We start from the raw sequence: 8297 nt of genomic DNA on the forward strand, positions 1-8297 counted from the left end.
TGTAACTTGGAGGGGAGCTTGCAGATGGTGGTGTTCCCATTCATCCAATGTCCTTCTAGGTGGTCGAGGTTGGGGTTTTGGATGGTGCTGTCGAAGGAGGCTTGGTGAGTTGCTGCAGTGCATCTTGTAGATGGTACACACTGCTGCCACTGTTCACTGGTGGTGCACGAAGTGAATATTTAAAGTAGTGGATGGAGTGCTGATCAAGTGATCTGCTTTGTCCTGGATGGTGTTGAGTTTCTTTGGTGTTGTTGGAGCTCCACTCATCCAGGCAAGTGGGGAGTATTACATCACACTCCTGACTTGTGCCTTGTAGATGGTGGACAGGAGGTGAGTTACTTGCAGCAGAATTCCCAGCTTCTGACCTGCTCTTGTAGCTACGGTATTTATATGACTGATCCAATTCAGTTTCTGCTCATTGGTAACCCTTCCGGATGTTGATTGTGAAGGATTCAGCAATGGTAATGTCATTGACTGTCAAGGGGAGATGGTTAGATTCACTCTTGTTGGAAATGGTCATTGCCTGGCATTTTTGTGGCGTGCATGTTACTTGCCACTTATCAGTCCAAGCCCAATCTTGCCCAGGTCTCTCTACATGTGGACACGGACTGCTTCAGTATCTGAGGAGTTACTAATGCAACTGAACATTTTGCAATCATCAGTGAAAATTTCCACTTCTGACCTTATGATGGAAGGAAGTTTATTGATTCTAGACAGATACATGAATGGGCAGGAAGAAAAGAGATACAGACCCTTAGAAAATAGGCGACATGTTTAGATAGAGGATCTGGATCGGCGCAGGCTTGGAGGGCCGAAGGGCCTGTTCCTGTGCTGTAATTTTCTTTGTTCTTTGTTTGTTCTTTGATGAAGCAACTGAAGACGGTTGGGGCCGAGGCCACTACCCTGAGGAACTCCTGAGCAATGTCTGGTACTGAGATGATTGGCCACCAAAAACCAGCACCATATTCCTTTGCGCAAGGTATGACTCCAACCAGTGGAGATTTTTCTCCTTGATTGCCATTGACTTCAATTTTGCAAGGGCTCCTTGATGCCCTTGGCAAGAGCAGTCACTGTCACCTCACCTCACCTCCTGAATTCAGCTCTTCTGTCCATATTTGGGCCAAGGCCATAATGAGGTCAGGAACTAAGTAGCCCTGGCGGAACCCAAAATGAGCATTGGTGAGTAGGTTATGGCTGTGTAACTGCTGCTTGATAGCACTGTCAATGACACCTTCCATCACTTTACTGATGATCAAGAGGAGGCAGATCGGGCAGGAATTGACCGGGTTGGATTTGTCCTGCCTTTTGTATACAGAACATACCTGGGCAATTTTCCACATTGCTGGGTAGATGCCAGTGTTGTAGCTTGGCGGGCGGTGTGGCTAGTTCTGGAGCACAAGTCTTCAGCACTGCAGCCAGGATGTTGTCAGTATCCAGAGCCTTCAGCCATTTCTTGATATCATGTGGAGTGAAGTGGATTTAGCTGAAGATTGGCACCTGTGATGCTGGGGACCTCAGGAGGAGGCCGAGATTGATCATCTACTTGGCACTTCTGGCTGAAGATGGTTGCAAATGATTCAACCTTGTATTTTGCACTGATATACTGGTCTCCCTTATCATTAAGGATGGGGATATTTGTGGAGCCTCGTACTCCTGTTAATTGTTTAATTATCCACCACCATTCAGGACTGGATGTGGCAGGACTGCAGAGCTTTGATCTGATCTGTTGGTTGTGAGATCACTCAGCTCTGTCTATTGCATGCTGCTTCCGCTATATGACATGCAAGTAATCCTGTGTTGTCGCTTCACTCATTTTTAGGTCTGCTTGGTGCTGTTCCTGACATGCCCTCCTGCACACTTCATTGAACCACTATTGCTCCCTTGGCTTGATGGTAATGGTAGAGTGAGGGATATGCCAGGCCATGAGGTAACATATTGTGTTTAAATACAATTCTGCTGCTGCTGATGACCCACAGTGCCTCATGGATGTCCAGTTTTGAGCTGCCAGATCTGTTCATTTCTTCCCTCAGATATAATTGAAAAAAAAATTCTGAAGAAATGCATGAACTAAATAAAAAGGAGAGAGAAATAAATACTGACAAAATGGATGGCAGAATTTGGAAGGGAAAAAGATTTCAGTTTTATTATTGATGAGTGAGAGGAATATATCACACTTTGGGGCTTCTGGAAGTGGATTTACTGATAATCTGGGGAATTGATAGGAAACTGCTTCATAGTTGGTGGAACAAATTCCCGCCCTTGGGGTGGAGCCAACAGCTGCATCCGTCCAATAACAGAAAGAGTAGAAGTACTGTATCAGGCCTTGTTAACTCAGTTGGTAGAGCATGGGACTTTTAATCTCAGGGTCTTGGATTTGAGACCCTTGTTGTGTGGTTGTTCTTCCCTTTTTCAGTCTTCATCAGCAGAGAGTTCAAGGAGTGTTTAAAATTAAATTCAACAACATCACCAGATTTCAACTACTCCCATCCCGCCCCCTCCCAGTGTAGTTGACAGGACTCTCAACCTCTGCCTTCCCCCTTCCCCTCCCTCCCAGATCTGCGACAGAGTTCCCCTTGTCCTCACTTTCCACCCCACCTGCCTCCACATCTAAAGGATCATCCTCCACCATTTCCGCCACCTCCAGCGTGATGCCACCACCAAACGCATCCTCCCCTCCCCTGTCAGCATTCCGAAGGGATTGTTCCCTCCGCGACACCCTGGTCCACTCCTTCATTACCCCCAATACCTCGTCCCCTTCCCAAGGCACCTTCCCATGCAATCGCAGGAGATATAATACCTGCCCTTTTCCCTCCTCTCTGCTCATTATCTAAAGCCCCAAACACTCCTTTCAGGTGAAGCAGCGATTTACTTGTACTTCTTTCAATTATGTATACTGTATTCACTGCTCACAATGCGGTCTCCTCTAAACTGGGGAGACCAAAACGCAGATTAGATGGAACACCTCTGCTCAGGCCGAAAGCATGATCCTGAGCTTCGGGTTGCTTGCCATTTCAACACTCTCCCCTGCTCTCACGTCAACATTTCTGTCTTTGGCCTGTTCCAGTGTTCCAGTGAAAATCAACCCAAGCTCGAGGAGCAGCACCTGACCTTTTGATTCGGCACTATACAGCCTTGTGAATTGAACATTGTGTTCAATAACATCAGAGCATGACTGGTGTCAGGCAAACACAAGCATTAACATACTCTTTGCCTTTGTCCCCGGACAGATTTGTTATTTAATCTCTCCTTCCCTCTGCACTATCAAACACCTTCCCCTTTGTTCTCTCCCACATGCCCCTCCCCGTCACTTGTTTAAAACCTAATTCTTTTCTAACCTGTGTCAGTTCTGATGAAAGGTCACAGACCAGAAACGTTAACTCTGTTTCTCTCACCACAGATGCTGCCAGAGCTATTGAGTATTTCCAGCACTTTTTGTTTTTATTTCAGATTTCCAGCATCTGCAGTATTTTGCTTTTATTGTGTCAGAAAGTCTTTCCTTGATTCAGGACTCTTACCTCTCTCCAGAATCTCTCTGCTAAAGATTGAACTTTATCTCATTTCACTCACAGCTCAGGGTCAGTGTGGCACAGTGGGACTTCTGGCTGTGTCCCACTTCACAATCCCTCAGTGTTGAGAAAACAATGGGGAATATTACTCACATGTTGTGTTCTGTAACTTTTTACAAACACTTTAATGTATATATTGTCTTCCAAAGCAGTGACAGAATGGTGGCTTTAGTGTGTTGTTGAAATAGCTTTGTTGAGTTCGTGCTGTACTAACACTTAAACAGTTCTTGGTTCAAAACCAGGTTTTGGCACTTTCAACCTCTCCTGTGTCTTTTTCTTTGGCTCCAATTGTCAAGCTGCATGATTTACTCTGAAATTAGCACCAGAGAACCAAGGCACCAGCGAGCATGAGGAGCTGAAATTAGCACAGATCAAATCCACTTAATATTTCTGACTGAAGATGGTTGCAAATGCTTCAGCTTCATCTTTTGCACTGACGTGCTCAGCACCACCATCATTGAGGATGTGAATGTTTTTGGAGCCTCCTCATCTTGTTAGTTATTTAATTATCCACCACCATTCACGACTGGATGTGGCAGGACTGTGGAGCTGTGATCTGATCCTGAGGGAGATATCCGTGTGTGGAGTGGCGGGATGTATGGAGAGTGATCCTGAAGAGGGTGTCCGAGCCTGGAGTGGAAGCTTTCCTTGGAGGTACAGGAGTAGGTCATTCAGCCCCAGTGTTTCATAAAGGTTTAGCATAACTTATTTGCTTTTACTCTATGCCTCTATTAATAAAGCCAAGTGTCCTGTTGGCTCTTAGCAACCTTTTCAAACCTTGATCACAAAAGATTGGTGTACATTGTCTCATTCTTCCTCCCAAACTGTATCACTTCACAAGTCTCTGTGTAAAATTTTATCTGTTGTGTGAAAGCCCATTTTACCAGTGTGTTTAAGTTCCTCTGAAGTGTGCTACTGTTTACTGCCATAGGATGAAATTCACGAGCATTCTTTGATGCTATCTCCGTGGAAAGAGCAATCTTGCACACTAGCTCAAATTGGGATTTTGTGTGTTTAGTATCTTTCCTCATCCACCAATATAAGCACAAATCTGTCTCATAATGTACGGTCTAAGAATGTGCCAATGTTGCAATGTGGTGATAAATTCTTCAGTGTCACAATGTACTCACCAACTGTTTCACTACTTTTCTGATTTCTGGATCCAAGTTTGTAGCTTTCCGCGATCTCTAGTGGCTTAGGGTTGAGCCTCACTTCAACGAAGAAACGGAAAATTATGATTTAAAGATTACACTGTCAATCATTCACATCTCTGTCTTCTCCTGAACTTTGAGTTCAAATTTGTTTGTGAAGTTGATTCACATGTTAAGACAGCACAGTCTTTGTCTTTGTGAAGGAAGTGATTTGGGAATGGCTGGTTGAAACTGTCCCTTCTTGCACAGAAATTCAGTGCAAATACTTGATCACTCACAATTTCCTTAAGAGAAATTTGTTCACAATCGCATTCGACACAGAAACGGCCTCAGCATTAATCTCACTGAAGCAGAATGTGACCGTGTTGTTTGTTTCAGAATGTTGTTGCCGTTATTTGTCGCTTTTAACCAAGACTGGGAGACAGGGCAAGGTTGATCCGAGGTTGGAATATATTATCATTCAGGAGCAAGAAAAATCAAAAGGAACAAAATAAGAAAACCCAGTCTCCGGATTTGAGAATCTGCAGATCCGCTTTGGGAAAGTGAATCAAAGCAGAATGAAGGGTGAACTGTCCAGAAGAGATGAAGACACAGCTCAGTCAACACGTTCCCCTGGTTTATGATGCTGGAACATTCCTCACAAAATAATGATTCAACCCAATGACAAACATTCTTCCAGCTGATAATTTATGCTACTGATTTAAGGACTGTCTCATGTGGTTACCGAGTGACGACGAGAAGATATTAAACTTTGTTCTATTCAATCTAGCTGTGATAAAGTTTGAATTTTTCTCCCTTTTTTAAACAGTATTTGAAGGGTCTCGGTAACAATGTTCAGTGTTGATGAGAGTGGGGTCTGGGTGAGAAGCTGCTGAGCGTGACAGGGTCAGGACTGGATGCAGGAAGTTCTCTGACAGTCTCCCTCTATCTCTCTAATGGGTTTGAGTTGATTTACGACTGGTAGCTTTTATTTTACTTTTCTTATTTAGAGATATAGCCCCTTCGGCCCACCGAGTCTGTGCCAGCCAGCAACCACCCATTTATACTAATCCTACATTAATCCCATCTTCTCTACCACATCCCCACCATTCTCCTACCACGTACCTACACTAGGGACAATTTACAATGGCCAATTTACCTATCAACCTGCAAGTCTTTTGGAGGTGGGAGGAAACCAGAGCACCCGGCGGAAACCCACACAGACATAGGGAGAACTTGCAAACTCCACACAGGCAGTACCCAGAACTGAATCCTGGTCGCTGGAGCTGTGAGGCTGCGGTGCTAACCATTGCGCCACTGTGCTGCTGTTGGTGTTTTGATAAATGAAGGAAGTTCCCTCCACCCATTTCTTTTGGACAGACAGTGTGGTATAAGGATGTGAAGGGTTAATGCTGAAGATAGTGGGATCAACCCCTCCCACTGTCAGAGTGATGATGGAACAGTCACATGAGATGAAGTTTGGGAGAAGAGAGAGCAGCACCAAGGATGCTAGCTTAGCAGGCTTGATGAGTGTGTATAGAGTATTGTGCAAATTAGAAAAGAGTTCTTAGTTCTTTCAGCAGGAACTGTGTCCAGAAAATATCGAGAAACTCACAATTTTATTATTCAGGAGTCGGAACACAGATATTAATTCCAAGTGACAGTTCTGGGACCAATTAACAAAAAAAGTAGAGAATAATATTGCTCACTGATTGAAATCCCCCAGTGAGGAGACAGTTAAACAGGTGATCTTTTGGGGCATCCTTCGATCCAAGGTTTCAGCAACATTTAATCTCCCTTTTTGGTGAAATTCTCTGTTATTTGCAACTTTTTTTTATCAGCTTTGATGGGCGAGTGAAAAAACTGAAAAGATTGAACAGTTCCATCCTTTCTTTTCTTCCTTCTTCTCTTCTTTCCATCAGTTTCTCTTTTCTGTCCCAGATCAATATAATGATGAGAATCCCAATTTAATCTGCTGTTTCTGGTGTTTTATCCATTCCAATCAAAATTTCAACATTCCAATCAAATCTATTTGTTATTCCACAGTGTCTCTCCATGTGTTTTATTCTGTTGTATTCTCTCACAGTCTGTTTGATGATCAATGTTACATCTCACTCTCTGTTCTGGTGAAGATCAGATGCAGTGATATCTGTTTACACCACCCGACATGTTGGCCTGATGCTGTGCCTCGCTGATCATGTGGGGTTAAAGCAATTCTTCCAGTCAGTTAGTTCAGTTTTCATTTCATGAGAAATTCGGTCATCATGACTTCATCAGTGACCTAATGGTTCAGGTGTCTGAGTGATGTTAATCATGATGTGATGAAATGATTGTATGTTCCAGTCTTTCCGTGGTGGGTTTTCACACTGAGTAGAAACGTGTTGGACATGGTCTGGAAATGTTGCCCACTGCTCCATTCCCAACTTCATTTCCTTACAGAAGATATATTTCCATCATTCCACAGCTGGCTGCACTGCCAGAAGCTGTGCTGAAGGTGACAGCTATGTCCCTGCAGCTGACAAGGTGGCCGAGAGGTTAAGGCGATGGACTGCTAATCCATTGTGCTTTGCACACGTGTGTTCGAATCCCATCCTTGTCGCGAGTTTATGAGCTGTTTCGTGTATTATTTATGTTGGGTGAGCTCATGTGTGAAATCAGCCTCGAAACCTGTTCTTGTCAATGTCCAGACAGTGATTCCAGAATTTGTTACACTTTATTAAAATTGAGACAGACAATTGGAATTCTTCACCCAAACTGCAGTGGAATGAAGATCAAATAGGGATCACGAAACGGAGCAGGATTATTCCTCCCCTCCTTCCTTCCATCATTACTTTCCCTGGATTTGCACCAAGTGAAAGACAAATGGGAAAAGCAAATGGCGAGGGAGCAGATGCAGAAAATTATCCTTTGGCAAAAAATTTATTTTCAAATCTTCTTGATAGATTAAGTGAGTGAGCAATGCTTTGGCAGATGGAGTTTAAAATGAGGGGTCATCGACTACCGACGATAGATCAGAGTGTTTTTTTGGAAGAGGTGAGATGTTAGAAACGGTTGAGGAGCAGAGACCCGAATACTGAATTAATAAAAGCTCGTGGACTGGTAGAAAATAATGTGAAAAGTGAACAGAATATGAAGATTGGAACTCATGTTGCAGTGATATAAAGCTCTGTGCTCCTGAAGTAAATGTCCAAGCCCAGATTGTGGGGAATCTGTGGAGAGTGATTTGGTTTTTATTCATTCTTGGGTGTGAGTATCGCTGATAAGGCGAGCATTTATTACCCATTCCTATTGCCGTTGAGAAGGTGGTGGAGAGCTGCCTTCTTGAACTGATGCAGTCCATATGGTGCAGGAACACCCACACTGCCGTTGGGGAGGGAGTTCCAGGATTGTGACCCAACAACAGTGAATAAATGGCGATATCGTTCCAAGTCAGGATGGTGAGTGACTTGGAGGGGAACCTGCAGGTAGTGAGTTCCCATGCATCTGCTGCCCTTGTCCTTCGAGGTGGTAGTGGTCACGAGTTTGGAAGGTGCTGTTGAAGGATACTTGGCGAGTTGCTGCAGTGCATATGGAGATGGTACACACTGCAGCCACTGTTTAC

At 44.0% G+C, this 8297-nt stretch overlaps 1 non-coding gene across 1 annotated transcript; it reads left to right on the plus strand.

The window, feature by feature from the left end:
- The first annotated feature begins 7213 nt into the window (after positions 1-7213).
- Positions 7214-7295, plus strand: trnas-gcu (transfer RNA serine (anticodon GCU)). The gene has a single exon. It is a non-coding gene; the product is annotated as a tRNA-Ser (tRNA).
- Positions 7296-8297: the final 1002 nt, after the last annotated feature.

This window comes from Heterodontus francisci, unplaced genomic scaffold, assembly GCF_036365525.1.
Source record: "Heterodontus francisci isolate sHetFra1 unplaced genomic scaffold, sHetFra1.hap1 HAP1_SCAFFOLD_1669, whole genome shotgun sequence".
Lineage (NCBI taxonomy): Eukaryota > Metazoa > Chordata > Chondrichthyes > Heterodontiformes > Heterodontidae > Heterodontus > Heterodontus francisci.